The 19,090-nt window shown below is 42.9% G+C and overlaps 1 long non-coding RNA gene across 1 annotated transcript in view; it reads right to left on the reverse strand.

Moving 5' to 3' along the window:
• The window catches only part of LOC130291457 (uncharacterized), a 43,880-nt gene that overhangs the window by 5,225 nt on the left and 19,565 nt on the right, over positions 1-19,090 (reverse strand). Inside the window, exon 3 of the long non-coding RNA XR_008847936.1 lies at positions 7,501-7,638. This is a non-coding gene — a long non-coding RNA (uncharacterized LOC130291457). The remainder of the gene's footprint in view (positions 1-7,500; positions 7,639-19,090) is intronic.

Genomic DNA, 19,090 nt, shown 5'->3' on the forward strand with positions numbered 1-19,090 from the left:
CATGCCACTCTGGCTTCCAGCCCCCCCTCCCCCAACACACCCATTTTTTTTCTTTGACAAGCCACTCTGGCCTCCCAACATTTAATTTTTTTTTACAAAAAGCATCAAAGGTTGTCCTTATTTAGTAGTACAATGCATATACAGTATATCACACACACAAAATCACCACCATCACACAATGGGGGAGATTTATCAAAGGATTTAGACTGGTTTTTCCTGTCTAAATTTGTCGCACAGAAAGTCGCAGTCTAAATATGTGCGACTTTTCTGCGACTTTTGCTGTAGAGGATTTTTAGAACATGATGCATGCAAGTCTATTTTAGACGGAAATGCATTGGAAAATGCATTGGTGCTGAATTTATCAAGTGCAACTTTTGTGCGACAAGTCGCATCTGCCCAAAATACGCTGAAATGTCAGACCATGTTGGAGCAGGTCTAAATGCAGTTTAAGCTGTAGACACTGAAGTCTGAGCACAGAATTTATCAAGGGCTGTGAGACCTTTGATAAATTAGGAGCACAATAGACAGGAGACTACCACATACGCTGGTCTATAAGCATGCCCAGAATAGACTAGATTAGGAAATGTCCCCCAATGTTTCTAAATGTCACAAGTGTACCTCACACACTACAGTTCCCCATCACTGCCTCCTAATGCAGGTCTTACAGAGTCTGAGGCGGAACCTTACAGGGGTGATCTGTTACGTAAAACATATCCCCAATCACAGGATTGGGGATAAGTGATTGCAGATGGTCCAATTATTGGGACCCCCCACCATTGATCTCCAGAATGGGAACCCTGTCTCTTACCTCGGAGCGCTGTCTCCAGAGTGACAGCCCAGTCCAGCAATTACTAGCTTAGGAGGGACATCGCTGTGGCCGGTGATTGACGGAGCAGGTCATCACCCCCAATTCTGTGATCATCCTCTTTACCAACTCCTCTGTGGTTTCTCCCCCTTTCTTAGGAACTACTTCATGCCTCTGGTCTAGTTATTTTCTTTCTTCAGTAATGGCGTACACCTGCTACGATGTGGCCTTAGCCATAGACTGATTTATTTCCTTTAAACAGCCCTATATATAACTTTTTATAGATTCGGCAGCAGAAGTGACATCTAATGACCATATAATCACAATAACAAGAGAGACAAAAGCGAACATATTTGCTTAGGTAGATAATCATAATGGAAAAAGAAAAATAATCTTTTGTGATATACTGACCAAATTCAATTTGTGCCAAATCTGTTAACTTCATCTCTAGTGGTAAAGTTTATCCTTCTTGCGTCATGCTCAAGGCTTTTCTGGATTATTTATTTATTTATTTTTAATTATAAACTTTCTTGACATGGATTTTTCTGTGTCCAATTATTGTAGTAATGTTACATTTATCATCTTCATTAATCCTCTGGAAGTGGGAAACGCATCCCTCAGATAAGGTATTGTGTGTTCCATTGTATAATTTCTGTATAATTACATACACACGGCTTTCAGAAAAGAAAAACTTACATTGTTTCCAAATTGTTTAAACATAATGTGGTTATTTTTAAAAGGACTCTATATAAACCGAGAGAGGGATTTGATGTCGTACAATTAGCTTCTGTGCGCCGTTTCATAGTCTGATGAGACAAGTGCTAAAATATGAACAATTAGATTATAGATTTAATTATAGGATAATGAATTCTAAGCAGTGAACGACAACTAAACCACTACTGAATACACTCCTTGTTTCCTTAAGGCTATGTTCACACAGTGCTTTTCCTGGTATATTTTTGCAGTGCAAAATAACCCTGTTGTAATGTAACATTATGATCATATATTTTAACATCGATTTTTTATTCATACACCTGCCTTATGGCCACACCTGTATCATTATTAATTCCTTTCCCTCCTTATAACATCTTTTTGGGAGGGACAATTCATTATTGAAATTGATTTAGTTAAAGGGTTGCTCCGGGGAAGTTAAGAAAAATGTTAATGCCCCAAAGCCACCACAATAACTGTTTTCGGTCCCCTGTAGTTATCCTTGTGATTTTGCCAGCTCATGTGGCCCCTGTTGTCTCCTGAATATTCTTTTTCAGCCCAGACTTCAACTCCCAGCAACCAGTGCTGCTCTGTGTAATGGCTGCCAGCCAATTGCTCTTACTATCTGTAAGCATGCTGTGGTGTTGTCAGCAGCACACACTGTACATGTCTTTCTTTCCAACTATCCTTCCTCCCAGCAATAAATCGTGCTATGCTCTGAATGGCAGCAGTCAGTGATTAGATCTACACCAGGCAAAGAGCAGTGTTAAATGCTCAGAAGACACTGGGCTGACAGCCCGAAGCACCAATCAGAGTACTGATTCTTCTGCTTGTCTCACACTTCCTGAATGTTGTCCTAATGGCTCAGACACAAATGATGCAGCCATTGGAAAAGACATCATTTAAGCCAAAACGACGACCTTTAGTGGCCACTGATTTATTATTTTTTTTAATTTTTTTTTTCTGCTGTGAACAAGTTTTACACTAGTCGCGCCAGCTTTGCAAAAGATGTAATGGTTATGTAAATTTCATGTTTTACATGATATTTTCAAAAAGTGAAGATTCCATTTTACTTAACAAATTTCCCACCAGCTCTTTGCTAATGTAAAAATCACAAAAATGTTTTATTTATTTATTTATTTTTGGGTTGGGAGGTAAAGGGTGTTATTTAATCAGTTATTGAAATATAAATATTTATTATTGGCTATTGATAAAAAAAAAATATTATATAGAGCTCTTTTTTTTTGCATTAGCACCTAATGTCACACCCCCTCCCATTGACTTGCATAGCAGGGGCGGGGGGGGGGGGGGGTGACATCACAGAGGGGCGGAGTCGTGACATCACGATACTCCGGCCCCGTGGTCACCATCCGGCTGTTTGTGAGCTGGCACCGCAGAGTTCAGCTCAAACAGGTGGGTGGTGAATACAAGATTGCGGGGGACCCCCGCGGGGGGATAAGATGTCTCAGGACCGGAGTACCCCTTTAAGCAAAACTAAAAAAAAAAAATTCCTACAGAACTTGCTTACCAAATCCACGATGATAAATGCCCCCGTAAGTGAATTGAGGACTTCCCTTACTTTAGGGGCATCATTTTTAACAGATACACAGTCCATACCCAAATGTGAAAACGGGGAGCATTGATTTCAGAAACCTAGTAGTACATTTCCCCTATACAGATAATACCTATAGGAATTCTATTTAAAGACGACCCAAGATGAAACACAATACAAGAACCGGAGCAGTGGAAGTGAAATGTCGGCACTTCTACCGTAATTGTTATTTATTTTAAAAATATTTACAATCATCTTTGATTTTTCTGCATAAAACAGAATAATTGCATCTCATTTTGCCTTCATATACTGTATACATTTTAAGCCATAAACAGAGGGCCCTGTCTGTATAATGCAGCACCTGGGGATTATGTGAGCACTCCGACAGAGGATACTTTCTTTTTGCAACACTCAATAGAGAAAGAACCTCAGTGACACAAGAAAATACAAAGAAAGAACAAAACATCTGAAGTGTTGGCTGAGGCAATGAAGTTCCATACCCCAGGGTTTACAACAAGGTGCATGCTGGGTAGCCACATGTAATTATTGGCTTTCTCTGCAAAATTAAATTGAAACTTTCTTTTCTATCAGGGTAAAGGAGAAAAGAGATGTTTTTTTATTTTTTTTTATTACTGAAGTGAATAATAAACAAAGCTACTAAAAGATCAAACACATTATTCATAATCTGGTGGCAAAAAAACATGTTTTATCAGTTTAATATACTGTGTAAACTGGTGAAATGCAATAGAAAGCACGACGCATTATTCTCCAGTGTTGTGTGAACACGCTGAAAGGACGACGGAAACAGGAGGGGAAATTTACATCTCCGATGCATGAAAATGTGTTAACAGAAACCTTTTAAATAGAAAGTATTTTTAGGGGAAAAAAATGACACGTTATTGTATTTTAATCAGTTTTTTATCTGCTTTTTATTATTAACACAAACATAAGTAAATATTGCACTGACTTCTAGAATTCTCACAAGGCGCTGGTTTCCTTTATCAAATTTGTCAGCTTTGCTATGTAGACTGGGCCATAATAAGCAGAGACATTTCATTATAATCAGCTGGTGTTGAGTTAATAACAGCTCCATTGTACTGCTGGAGGACTAGATAAGAATATTGAAGGGGTACTCTGCCCCTAGACATCTTACCCCCTATCCAAAGGATAGGGGGTAAGATGTCTGATCACAGGAGTCCCGCTGCAGGGGGACCCCCACGATCTCAGCTGCTGCACCCCAGACATCCGTTTCACTTTAGCGTACTTCACTCCGTGCCGGATTACTGGTGATGCGGAGTGGAGTGATGTCACGGTCATGCCCCGACAGTGACATCACAGCCAATGCAAGTCTAAAACTTAATCCTTCCAGTACTTATCAGCAGTTCTATGATCCACAGGAAGTTTTTTTTTTTTTTTTTTCCTTTCTGTCTGACCACAGTGCTCTCTGCTTACACCTCTTTCCATTTTAGGTAGTAGAAGCAAATCCCCATAGCAAACCTATCCTGCTCTAGACACTTCCTGATATGGACAGAGGTGTCAGCAGAGAGCACTGTGGTCAGACAGAAAGGAAATTCAAAAAGAAAATAATTTCCTGTGGATCATACAGCAGCTGAAGGATTAAGATTTTTTAATATAAGTCATTTACCTATCTGTACCTGTAGAGTACCCTTTTAAGCTTAACAGCTAACACTAACCCCCTTATTTCTTCTCAGTACCCACTGATATCAGAGTTGGGCACAAGCAAGCCGTAGGGTCAAAGAAATGATGCTCAGGGACTGGGCAGTAACTTGCTAGTATTATTGGGCTTGAAGCAGCAAAAAAATTAATTGCCACCCTGGTAATGCCAGGCTGCTGCTGTATGGTTTTGTACCTGGCTGGTCATTAAAATAGCAGAGACTACATGAATCTATTTTATGAATAAATAAATAAATTAATAAAAAAGTGATCAAAAAGAAATGCAGTTTGTGTAGAGCTGCGCACTGTAGAGTCCCTAGCTTAGGCGCTAAAACAAAGAAATCCTGCTGCAGATACAGTAAGATAGGAATGATTTATGCATTCCCATTTTACCATTTAAAAATCCCTAGGTCAAAATGAATGCCCCCTTAAAAAGTCTGATTGACGTCCTAGCTACAGTGCCAACATTTTCTTCTTGATAACTAGCCAGATACAAAACCAAGCCGCAACAGCCTAGTAGTACCAGGTTGGTAAAAGCCATGTAATTTTGCCCTTCACGGACGAATAATACCAACATATCAGCGCCCCAGTTCTGGAGCATCATTTTTGACAGTCCAGGTATGCTGGCTTTTGGCTCTTTTCAGTACCCTTGGAGGGGTTAGTGGTAGCCATGATGCCCTTATTAATGGATGCCATCTATCAAACAGTATCCATGGCTTTCAACTTAGCCAAACATATGTAGGAAAACAATTCAATTGATTAAATAAATAAAAAATTGAAACATCTTCTTTCTTGCTCCATTGTAGCCAACGTCTTCATCCTTCTTCTTGGTTCAGCACTCGCTTACTGTGTCCAGTGGCAGAGATTCCTTAGGTTAGGTAAGAGCACCCAACCCGGGAACTCTTTCCACTGATTTACAATAGAGATGCCTTAAGCCTCCTTGCTTTCTTTCCATGGTGCCCCACACTAAAAGCATACGGCACTATGAAAACTACACAAATGGTCAAAGACAGGTGCCCCTACTCCTTGCAAATAGATTCATGCTGCACAAAATGTAGCATGGCAACTATGAAGTTTACACTGGCTACATGTGTTAAGAAAAATGGTTGTTATTCTATCACCAAGGCACTATTCCAATGGTGCAAATTGAGATTGGATGTGGTGCAGAATCCTGGCATTTTCGTGGCCAAAATACAGTGACCCCCGACCTACGATGGCCCCGACATACGATCATTTCAACATACGATCTTTCTCATAGGCCACCGCATGTTGAAGGCAGCATCAACATACAATGCTTTTTTTATGGCGGGGCCATCTCATAAATGGCTGTCTGGCAGCGCAGACTGCTTCAGCTGCTGCCCGATAGCCGTTTACGGTGCCCCGTGTGCTGCAGTGACGATTACTCACCTGTCCTCGGGGCTCCAGGGCGTCCTCTTCGGGCTCCGCTGCATCGCCAGCGCTCTCCCTTGTCGTCATCACGTCGCCACGCACGCCGTCCCGTCATCCAATAGGAGCGGCGTGCGTAGCGACGTGATGGCGTTAAAGGAGAGCGAGGATGCCAGGGAAACAGAGGCCTTGCCAGAGCGTCGGGGACACCTCAGGGACGCGGCGACAGCGATGGAGGGTGACATCCAGGGCAGCGGTGACGAGCGGTGACGGTCCGGAGCATGCTGGTTGTTGTAGTTTTGCAACATCTGGAGGTCCGCAGGTTGTAGACCACTGTCCTATACTTTACATTGCACAGATCCCTCAACAAACGATGGTTTCCACAAACGATGGTCCATTTGGAACGGATTACCATCGTATGTTGAGGGACCACTGTATATATCTATCCCACATCCCAAAAGGCTGCGTCCCAAATAGCGCAATGATAGAACCCTTGAAAATCCACAAAGCAAAAGATTTATTGAGTCCACTATGAACGCATTTTCGGAGGATACAACCTCCTGCCCAGAAATAGCTTTGAGTTGTCTGGACATGAATCAGCCATGTTTGCCCCCAAATCAAATCTTCAGTCTGCAAAATCAAAATGTTTATCAGAAATCTTAAAATTAGCATTTTATTTTCAGATTGTGTTTTCTTTTTTTTTTTTTCTATGTTTTCTCAAAAGAGAAAAGAAAAAAAACAGAATAGTAGAATAACTATTACTCTAAACAAACTGCAATTCTTTTTCATTTTACATTCTTGAAAAATCAATATACAGTATGTAAAAAATTCCAGTCTCAGCGGGGTTCCGAATCCAGAAAGACATGAAAGGTCGTCAATCAATGTGTCAATGAGATATTGCTGTAATTCCCTTCCATCCGTATAACTAGTCTATGATAGGAGGTGCCCAATTAACTCTTATTAGAATTTTTGACCCTAAAATAAAACTCTGCATTTAGATACCAGTTATTAGTCATAGTGATTAGAAAAGAAAACACCTCTGACAATTATTTTTTCTGTTATTTGTGTGTATTTTTATCTCTAGTTATCCGCTGCCGATTACTAATGGTCGTGTTCTGATGCCGCTCACAGAAGTCTTGTTTGTCTTCTTGCTTGGTTTAAATGCAATAAAGATAAAAATAACTAGGAGATAAATAAGCGATGGTAGCCGGGGTACGTCAGGGTTTTATAGCTACTAGCAGTGTGTTAGCCTTTCGTTAACTTCAAGGAAAGACATTGGAAAATTCTTGTTCAATGCAAGAAATCATTCCATGAGCAATGTAACATCAAAGTGACATTTACAATTCATCACTGTAACAATGTAATTTCTTACTTGGTCTCGATCCAGCTATCATTTTCAGCGCCAGTAGAGGATATCACTCCACTTTACTATATGCTGCTGACATCAATGTGAGTCATATGGGATTCATGGCAGTGTTTAATTCTGATATCGATGATGAGAAGAGTCAATCTACAAATAGAGGATATGTGTGTCATAAGTAATTGTGTTATTAAACAGCTCTAGGACTACTGATAGAAGATCAAGATCATGCTTGTATAGTACATCTATAGCCTATTTTCATGCTTGGCTTGGCAGAGAGAAGTGTGGCCCTAAACTGACTCACACCCTCTTTCCCTTCCTTTTGGTATGCCCACCTTCTTAATAGGGTAGCCCCAACCATAGTGACAGTCCCTACACTACTAAGGAGAATGCCGTGGCAAAGTCAAAGTAACAAACAACACAGTATAGAAGTCAGGGAAAAGGGTTAATAAACAACAGAACAACAAAAGGACATAATCAGGATCAAACAAGCCAGGTCGATAACAGAGAGAGCAGTGTGGTACAAAATCAGAATGCAATGGAGTAGTCAAGAAAACAGGCCATGAATATATACAAGATATACAGGAAAATAGCAAACCAGAGCCAGGGACACAGGAACAATCCTTTTTTGCAGGCAAGAACAATAGTCTGAGAGCAATATAAATATACCAGCTTAGGAGGGAAAGGGTATTAAATGGGCACTGTCAGACCCAAAAACTTTTGATATGTTGTAAAGCATGTATAATCAATAGGTTTTGCTTTTGCTTTCATTAGAAAATTTTCAGTTTTTCATATTGAAAAAGACAGTCAAACAACTGCCCCCACTGCCTGCTTGGACATATACTAGTCCTGCTGTGTCCATGCATCATCACCTATGTCATGGACACACTTCCTTGATTGAAAGCTGTGAGTGCAGGGCTCAGGGTTGGAGGAGAAATCCTCCCACTGTCATCTTGTGTCCCCCTACTGTCAGTGAGGACAAGCTGGCAGTTGTAGTTTTGCTAATGCTAGGGGAGATGTGAGCAGACAGGATAGGGGATAAGATGTCTAGGGGCGGAGTACCCCTTTTCATCCATCCCTTGGGATTCTTCTCCTGGCCTCCTATTACCATATCGCTCCCGTCCTGGATCCCAGTATCAGATGTATGCAGCTTCCAACCACAGGAGTAATTGCATACCATGGGCCTTATTTACTAAGCTGAAACTGAACAGTTTTTGTCTGGTTATTTTGGCGCAGAGTGTCTGCGACATGCCTGCGCCAGTGTGCGACAGTGTGTGACAGTGTGCGCAAGGAAAATTCACAATCCGACCTATTTACTACTGAATTCACAGAAAATCCTGTGGATAAATGTCAGGAAATTTCCACCTAGAAAAAGCTGGTCAGAAAATGTTCCCGACTTTTTCCCATGGTAAAAAAAAATGGAATCCTACAAGTCTGAAACAACATTTCCCATAAGTAAAAACCTGACACTCTTAGTAAATGAGGCCCAATATGTGTGTGCCCAAAGTGCGACCTGACCAGGTGAGCATATAACCTTCTCTGCATCTACCACTAACATAAAAAGGGTAACGCCACTGGACTGCACCATTTCTCTGTTTTCATATTTTACTGAATTGTGTTCCACCATCTAGGTTAATACCATATCCTTATTTTTTGTACACAACTTAATTCCAGACCCTTTTTTTGAGGCCACACCCCCTTTTGGTGAAACTCTTTTGAAAATGTACCTTGCGCCACATTCTCACAAAACTTACTGAAAACTACACAAAAGAAAAAAACACTCATGAAAATCCCCCACTGGTTTTAGATGAGCGTGTGAGTATTTTTAGAGTAGAGAGCAAAATGAGCTTCTTATCTCCTGCTGGAATAAATGATCTGTCATGTTGAGATCTAACATGGCTGATTGTTCCTTCGCTGACAGGGGGGGTGGGGGCGGGGTGGGGGGATTCCCATATACATCAGATACTGTAGTTGACCAATACCATCCAAATATATATTCACCCTTACAATTTATGCCTATAGGGTACATACCTATAGGTCCAAGAAATATTCTTCCAAAAACAGCCCCACCCTTGTCCTTAGGTTGCGTGTTATGACGACTTGGCTCCATTCATTTCAATTATACTGAGCTGCAATACCACACCCAACCAAGGACCGGAGTGTGCACTGTTTTTGAAAGAAATTAACTTTTTAGCTATTTTTCTAATCATGGATAACTCCCTTTAAAGGAGAAGTATCTTGGGGAAAAACGTATCCCTTATCAAAAAAAAAAAATAGGGGATACGTTTTAGACCCTCAGGGGGAGTCTGACTGCTGACGCACACGCCTCCTTATCTCTATTTATCCAAAGATAGCCGATAGCCGAAGATAGCCCCTTCATGTGGGGGTCATGATGCTTTGTTCCCGGGGAGAGCTGGGGTCCCATATAGGAGATTTAAAGGGGTACTGCACTGGAAAACATTATATTTTGTTTATATAATCGGTAGCAAAGAAAAGACAAGTGCACTCACCACTTCGTATGCCTCTTCTTTATTTTAGCGTTCCATATGGAATAACATAGACATGGGTGCAGGGGGAAGACAGCAACGTGATGTTCAATGGGCTACGGAACCGTTTCACACAAACTTGTGCTTCTTTAGGCCCCTTAGAAGCACAAGTTTGTTCGAAACGGTTCCATAGCCCATTGAAAATGGCGTCTCTGTCGTCCCCCTGCACCCATGTCTATGTTATTCCATATGGAACGCTAAAATAAAGAAGCATACGAAGTGGTGAGTGCACTTGTCTTTTCTTTGCTACCGATTATACAATGTACTGTACCTGAAACAAGTCGAGCACCACCGATATCGATGCACAGACAGGCTGCATGATTGTGTCTAATGGGATCAGTGTCATTAGTGTGTGAAGAAGCAGTGCCAGGTCATTTGTTTCTCTTTAGACGTTGATTATATATATTTTTTTAAATCAACTGGTGCCAGAAAGTTAAACAGATTTGTAAATTACTTCCATTAAAAATCTTAATCCGTCCAGTACTCATCAGCTGCTGTTTTCTCGAGAGGAAGTTATTTTATTTTTGAATTTCCTTTCTGTCTGACCACAGTGCTCTCTGCTAAAACATCTGTCCAATTAAGGAACTGTCCGGAGCAGGAGAGGTTTGTTATGGGGATTTGCTCCTACTCTGGAAAGTTCCTAAAATGGACAGTGGTGTCAGCAGAGAGCACTGTGGTCAGACAGAAAGGAAATTAAAAAAGAAAACTTTCTCTGTAGTATACCGCAACTGATAAGTACTAGAAGGGTTAAGCATTTTAAATAGAAGTCATTTACAAATCTGTTTAACTTTCTTGCAGCAGTTGATTTAAAAAACAAAAACAAAAAAAACATTGTTCTCCACTGCAGTACCCATTTAAAGGGGGACCCCAGTGGAAAACTTTTTTTTTTTAAATGAACTGGTGCCAGAAAGTTTAACAAATTTGTAAATTACTTCTATTTAAAATTCTTAATCCTGTCAGTACTTATTAGCAACTGTATGCTACAGAGGAAATTATTTTCTTTTTGAATTTCTTTGTTGTCTTGTCCACAATGCTCTCTGCTGACACCTTTGTCCGTGTCAGGAACTGTCCAAAAGGAGCATAGGTTTGCTATGGGGATTTTCTCCTGCAGTTCCTGATACGGGCATCAGGTGTCAGCAGAAAGCACTGTGGACAAGGCAAAAAAGAAACTTAAAAATAAAAGAATTTCCTCTTTAGTATACAGAAGCTGATAAGTACTGGAAGGATTTACAAATCTGTTTAACTTTCTGGCACCAGTTGATTAAAAAAAAAAATGTTTTCCCCCAGAGTACTCCTTTAAAGGTTAAAGTTTTTGGTGTTTCGGGTCAAACCGCACTTTTCCTGTCCACCATATTAGACCTGATGAATCACTACAGTAGATTTTACAGTAACCACCTGGTTATTTTTTAGTCACACTTTCTTTCATTTTAACATGGAAGTTAGAGATGAGCGGATTTTTGAAAAATTTCGATTCAGCCAATTCACCAAATTTTCCCCAAAAAATAGTTTCAGTCCGAATGTATTTGCGGCTAATCACTATTAAAAACATTTCTGGCCTACAGAGTGCCTCAATAGGGGTGTAGAACACTTTGCCTTGCTGTAACACATATAGGGTATGTGCTGGGTTAATGAAATAATACTGTTATTCACTATGACATGCAGATCAGAGACGTCAGTATTATAATCACTGTTGCAGAGCAGCACAATGACAGAGTCTGGAGGTGGCATCAGTATGAGGAGACCATATAGTGGCTGAATTACACAGCGTGCAGGTGACAGAAGCATGAGGAGACCATATAGTGGCTGAATGACACAGCGTGGAGTTGGCGGCAGCATGAGGAGACCATATAGTGGCTGAATGACACAGCGTGGAGTTGGCGGCAGCATGAGGAGACCATATAGTGGCTGAATGACACAGTGTGGAGGTGTTGGCAGCATGAGGAGACCATATAGTGGCTGAATGACACAGTGTGGAGGTGTTGGTAGCATGAGGAGACCATATACTGGATGAATTACACAGCGTGGAGGTGTTGGCAGCATGAGACACCATATAGTGGCTGAATGACACATCCCGGAGGTGGCGGAGCATAAGGAGACCATATAGTGGCTGAATGACACAGCATGTAGGTGTTGGCATCATTATTAGGAGACCATATAGTGGCTGAATGACACAGCCTGGAGGTGTTGGCAGCATGAGGAGACCATATAGTGGCTGAATGAAACAGAGTGAAGATGGGGGCAGCATGAGAACATATAGAGGCTGAATAACACAGAATGGAGGTGGTGGTAGCAGGAGGAGACCATATAGTGGCTGAATGACACAGCCTGGAGTTGGCAGCAGCACGTAGTGGCTGAATGACACAACCTGGAGTTTGTGGAAACATGAGGAGAACATATAGTGGCTGAATTACACAGCGTGGAGGTGGCAGCAGCATCAGGAGTTCAGCCCCCACAGGGTTCATGTCGCATTGCGATGTAGGCACCATGTCTCCAGTGCCCTAACCAGCAATCGTTTCCAACACGCGTTGTAGTAGATGAAGCAGTGGAATGATGTTGTTCATCCGGTAATCCTGGCAGGTGTCACGTATGAACTGCCACTGGTTCACATTGAAGTTACACAGGGGAGTCCCCCTATACGCTTCGATCATCAAGAAATTGGTGATGGCTTTTCTCTGTTCGCACAGTCAGTCCAATATATGGTGGGTGGAATTCCAACGTGTGGCAACATCACAAATCAGACTATGTTGGGGGATACCGTTCTGATGCTGCAGCTCAAGGAGGATGTGCTTTGCAGTGTTCGAGTGGCTGAAATGCATGCACAGTTTCCTTCCCATTGTTAGGATGTCTTGCAAATGGGGGGAACACTTCAGGAACCGCTTGACAACCAGATTAAACATGTGTGCCATGCAGGGCACATGGCTCAGCCTTCCCTGTCACAGCACAGAAAAATGTTCTTCCCATTGTCGGTCACAATAGTTCCCATTTCCAGTTTTCGGGAAGTAAGCCATCCTCCGATTTCTTCATGAATTACTTTTAGCAGTTCCTCCCCTGTGTGACTCTGTTCGCCAAGGCAAACCATGTGAAGAACAGCGTGACACCGCCGTGCCCTACACACATGGTACGATGAAGGGCCACTGAGACTTGTCTGTGCAGTGAAGGCTAAGAATTCGGTGGAGGATGAGGAGGCGGAGTCACAGGACCAACGGCCCGAGAGTGTGGAGGAGGAAGCAGCGTGACTTGTCCAAATTGGGGTTGTGGCTATGCAGGAACCACATTCACCCAGTGAGTTGTAAAGGACAAGTTTTGTCCCTGAAATAAAAAAGAGAACAAGGATGCGCTCTGTAGTGTGACACCAAGGGATAAAATAGGTAACGCACTGTGTGAATTGCGCTTACCAAAGGAGGTTGTACTACGTCCAAGTACAACCATGGATAAAGGTGCAATACAGGACGGTCTCTGCAGCTACTCCAAGCCGATAAAATCCAAATAAAACCAATTTCTCCAAGCAACAGGGCAGGATGAACAGGAGCGCTGAGACCAGGTACTAGGGTAAAAAGCAACTTGGACAGGAGCACATTCAGCTTCTGCACCGTTGAATGAGTGGGCGCATACTGTTGTTTCTTTGACATGGCTTCGCCGATGGATTGTTGGCGGAATGGCTGACTAAAAGTAGGAGGAGCATCTGGAGCGACATAAGGGGGGTATGACACCCAGCTCCCTTCGGCTGAGGTGGTGGAGCCTTGGCTGGCTGAAGGAGGGAGCGGCGTGCCACTGGGTTATGGAGCAGGCTGGACCACTACATCGGAGCCACGGTTCTCACAGGCCGCTTTTTGGTGGCGCAGCAAATGTTGACACAGGGCCGTGGTGCAAACATCGGGACCCTGGCGACGCTTCACCTTCTGCCGACATATCTTGCATGTGGCTACGTGAACCTCCTCCGGATGCCTGATGAAAAACTTCCACACTGCCGAGTAGCTGATTTTTCCACCAACTGTCCGCACTAATTGACTGCTACTGCCGCCGTCTACAGGAACCCCTGTTCCACTACAAGCCGGAAAGGTAGGCTGCCACAAAACAGGTGGTATTCCCCGGGCAGGTTTGGCTCCAGAATTTCTACTTTTGCACCCATGCTGACTGACAACCATGCTATCACCTTGCTTGCTCAGCTGCTGCCTAACGGGCAACCTGCAACCCTCTTCTCCTGATGATGATGAAGCCCCTTCTGCACCCGGCTCCCAATTGTGATTGGCTTCATCATCATCAACAAGTATCTGCAAGTTACTGTTGTCCTCCTCAGGTTCCCCAACAGTGTCTGCTTCAGGACCCCAAAACCTTGCAACACCGCCTCCCACGTCACTCTCCTCATCACTACTTGGCCGCCTAGCGAAGGAAGCAGCAGATGTCTCCTCAACTTCTTGGCTGGGCAGTAGCGGCTGACTGTCCTCTATTAGATTGTCCTCACCGAATAGAAGAGCTGAACCCACAGCATAAGATACTTTTTTAGGGGAGGGAACAGCATAGGTTTGGTTTGGAGCCCCTCCTTTTGGTTTGGAGCACCTCCTTTCACCATAGACCACATTAATGTAAATGTTTAATGTAAATAATGTTTTGCACATCCACACACATTTATCTGGTGTCAGGATGCCACTGTGCTACTTATGACAGTTTGCAGGCATCCTCCATTTAATGCATTTTTATTGCTGGGGATCGTCCATAGCAATGGATCAAAAGTGCAGGACCTCTACCCCAGCGAAGGTGCACAACTGCACTTGAGGTTTAGGGTTCCCTGGTATAACCGCGCTCATGTAAATATAAGCCATTTTCTTTGTTTAGGGTTATACTAATGCACCCTTTTATCTTGCTGGGTAGCATTAAGGTTTCACCTGTGAGGCCGGCTATATATGAACTAACCAGGGTGGGGCTTGTAGCCTGCCTCCCCCATCCCATTGTATGTGTGCCAAGTCCACACTGGAGGTAACTGGGGAGTAGTCTGCAAGTCGGATCTAAGGCTATTGTAACTTGGTTCTGGCTTTACCTATCTGGCCAGTTAGGTAGTTAAGTGTTAGGCCTGCACCATTTCAGAAACCTTGGCATGGTGTTCGGCTGAGGTGTGCCCTTCATATAAGGATACACTGGATAATGTATCAATTTTATATCAGTTTTGAGGATTAGCTAATGTCATTGTTTACATCTACCACGGGAGTGAACCCATATTGTGTTGTGGTCCACAAGTGTAGGTCCTCCACTCCAATGTAGGTGCACAACTGTACTTTTGGTTTGGAGCACCTCCTTTCACCTTAGACCACACTAATGTAAATGAGGGAACAGCATAGGACAGAGGCAAAGGTAGGACAGGGACTGCTTCCGGGCCATGCCAACTGAGGGTTGTGTCTGAGGAACCCACCGACTGTTGTCTGGGGGTATCAGATGTCCCCTGTGATGAAGTGGATGACCGTTTTAACCAATTGATGATGGCAGATGGGTTGCTGGTCGAGACACGACCGTTAGCTGATACCGGGAGCTCAGGCCTCTTGCTGCAACTCCTGCTGCGACTCACCCCTAGTCTGCTGCGACCTCTGCCTGATGAATTTAGGCCTCTGCCATTCCGCTGTGCACATCCTGGCACTTCTCTGCCTGACATACTTAGTGCATATATGAGGGGAATACAATATGCTTCACTACGCTTAAAACAGTATTTGTCTAGAACACCAGCAGGTGTTTTGTTTGTCCTTTCACAGTATCTATTCCCTTTACAAATTACCAGGTACAAAACAGTACACTATTTCTATGTTGGTATGTGGTATGCCCTCATGAGGGCAGAAGAATGTGCTACAGTTTGCTTAAAAAAGTATTTAAGTGCAACACCAGCCAGTGATTACTTATGCCTTGCCAATCACAATATCTAGGCCCTTGACATATTAACAGGTACAAAATAGTACACTACTTAGATGTAGATATGTGGTATGCACTGATGTGGGCACTAAAATGCGCTACACTCTGTGGTATGCAGTTATGAAGGCAGAAAAATGTGATACCATACGCTTAGAAAAGTTATTTGAGTACAACACCAGCCCGTGATTACTTTTGCTTGGCCTTTTACAGTATCTAGGCCCTTGACAGATTAACAGGTAAAAATAGTACACTACTTAGAAGAGGGCAGAAAATGCGCTACAGTGCGCTTATAGATCATACTTTTGCACGACACCAGCAATACACAACAGTGCTGCAGCACACTGTCGCTGTGTACTAAACCCAAAATTTCACTCTCTCAAAGACTATTTGGATTGGACTGCTGGCTTTTATACTGTCTACAGACTAGTAGAACCAGCAGACCATTTTTAGTGGAACAAAGACACTGAATTGAGCTGAAAAACTATTCCTTCCTCCTCTGCTAAGGTTTATGAAGTTGAGGCAGCTTGTTCAAATGTATGAGGCAACACACAGCCCTCTGCCCCTCTCTGTAATACACTGCTGTGGGAAGTGACTGGGAGGTTAATGGCTGCAGTAAAAATAATTTTCTGTGAAAAATGCTGAAATACTGCTGTATAAAGTACAACACAAAGAGAAACATAGCCGCAGATCCACCATTTGTATTCTGATCTTCTTGTTTCTCAGTATAATTTAAAAAACTAACAGGTTGTTATTATACATTTTGATCAAAAAGTACAAGCTAACTCGCAATGTCAAGGCCACCTAGTCAGAGTGGTTCCCTAACCTAACACTGGCTTAGCGCTGGGCGGCGACCTTTGAGACACCATGCCAACATGGGGAACGACCCAGTGGCCAGGCAGCCCCACTGCTTTCTGACTAAGCCACTGGCTCTGGGCTGCACCACAGAAACTATGGCCGGCACAAAGAACCACACCAGTGTGAACATCTACCATGTGCTCCCTGCCAGAGGACTGGGAGAATGTTAGGAGGAATTCCTTATGCAATCTCCTGCTAACTAAAAACGCCGGGGCCAAGTTGGTTGAGTGGAGTGCTGGCCATGGAAGAAAGGAGAGACTGCAAATGTACAACACAAAGAGAAACATAGCCGCACATCCACCATTTGTATTGGTCGGGCAGCAGTGGGGCTGCCTGGCCACTGGGTTGTTCCCCCTGTGGGCAGGGTGTATCGGAGACAGTGGTCGCCACCAGGTACTACGCCAGTGTTAGGTTAGGGACCCACTCTGACTAGGTGGCCTTGACATGGTGAGTGGGCTTGTACTTTTTGATCAAAATGTAGAATAACAACCTGTTAGTTTTTTTTTATTATGCTGAGAAGCAATTAGATAGAAATACAAATGGTGGCTGTGTGGCTGTGTTTCTCTATTTGTGCTGCTGAAAAAAGCTTGTCTGTGTAACACACAGCGCTGTCCTATACCTCTGCAGTGAAAAGATGAAGTGACGAGCCGGAATATGACTGCCGATTATATAGGGCTGTGACATAACAGGGTTAACTGGCTGCTGATAGGCTGCATCCTGCCTACTTCCCTTCCTGCCTTGCATTCCCGCCTTCCCATAGTTCCTTGCCCCATGTCCTCACATATGGATCCGCCCTGGAGCCTGGACCGCACTAAATTGAATTTAATGAAGCGATTTGTGCGGTAGAAGAGGTGCGGTAGAATCACATTGATATTCAAATTCATTGCAAATCGAATTTTTCATGAAATTTGTAACAAATTCGAATTTGTCAGATTCCTTTCACTCATCTCTAATTACTTTTCCCTGGCCTTTCACAGTATCTAGGCCAGACAGATACAGGTACAAAATAGTACACTACTTAGAGGTAGGTATGTGGTATGCACTTATGAGGGCAGAAAAATGTGCTATAGTAAGCATACTGACTAGTATAACCAGTAGATGTTTTTTTGTGGAACAAAGACACAGAACTGCGCTGAAAAATTCTTCCTGCCTCCTCTGCTAAAGTTTATGAAGTTGAGGCATCTTGTTGTAATGTATGAGGCAACACACAGCTTTCTGTCCCTCTCTGTAATACTATGCTGCAGAAAGTGACTGTGAGGTTAATGCCTGCAGTAAAAATCCTTTTCAGTGCAAAAAACGCACTGCTCTCTGTCCACCAGAACGCTGATGTGACTAAGAGGTGAAACACTGCTGGAATGAGCTTTTCTGTGTAACACACACAGCGATGTCCGTCCTATCTCTCTGCAGTGTAACAAATTATATGATGAGCCGCAGTATGGCTGCCGATTATATAGGGCTGTGATATCACAGGGGTGACTGGCTGCTGATAGGCTGCATCCTGCATGTGATTCAGGGTCATCCCGCCTACTTCCCTTCCCGCCTTGCGTTCCCGTCTTCCCAGAGTTCCTTGCCCCATGTCCTCACATATGAATCTGCTATTTTAGAAGCCCTGGAGCCTGGACCACACTAAATGGAGTTTAATGAAGCGATTTGTGCGGTAGAATGACAGCAATATTCACTGAAAATCCAATTTTTCATGAAATTTGTAACAAATTCGGATTCGTCAGATTTGTTTCACTCATCTCTAATTACTTTTCCCTGGCCTTTAACAGTATCTAGGCCCTTGACAAATTAACAGGTACAAAATAGTACGCTACTTAGATGTAGGTATGTGTTATGCACTTATGAGGGCAGAAAAATGTGCTACAGGATGCATAAAAAACATATTTTTGCACAACACCAGCAGTACACAACAGTGCTGCAACCAAAAAAAGCTGTGTACTAATCCCAAAATTCCAAATGTGCAAAATAGTCACAAACTATTAGGAATGGACTGCTGGTGTGTATTATACCTTCTACAGACTAGTATAACCAGCAGATGATTTGTTGTGGAACAAAGACACAGAATTGCATTGAAGAATTCTTCCTGCCTCCTCTGCTAAGGTTTATGAAGTTGAGGCAGCTTGTTGAAATGTATGAGGCAACACACAGCTCTCTGCCCCTCTCTGTAATATGCTGCTGTGGGAAGTGACTGGGAGGTTAATGTCTGCAGTAAAAATCCTTTTCAGTGAAAAACGCTGCACTCTGTCCACCAGAACACTGATGTGACTAGGAGGTGAAACGCTGCTAGAAAAAGCTTTTCTGTGTAA

The sequence above is a fragment of the Hyla sarda genome, chromosome 9, assembly GCF_029499605.1.
Source record: "Hyla sarda isolate aHylSar1 chromosome 9, aHylSar1.hap1, whole genome shotgun sequence".
Lineage (NCBI taxonomy): Eukaryota > Metazoa > Chordata > Amphibia > Anura > Hylidae > Hyla > Hyla sarda.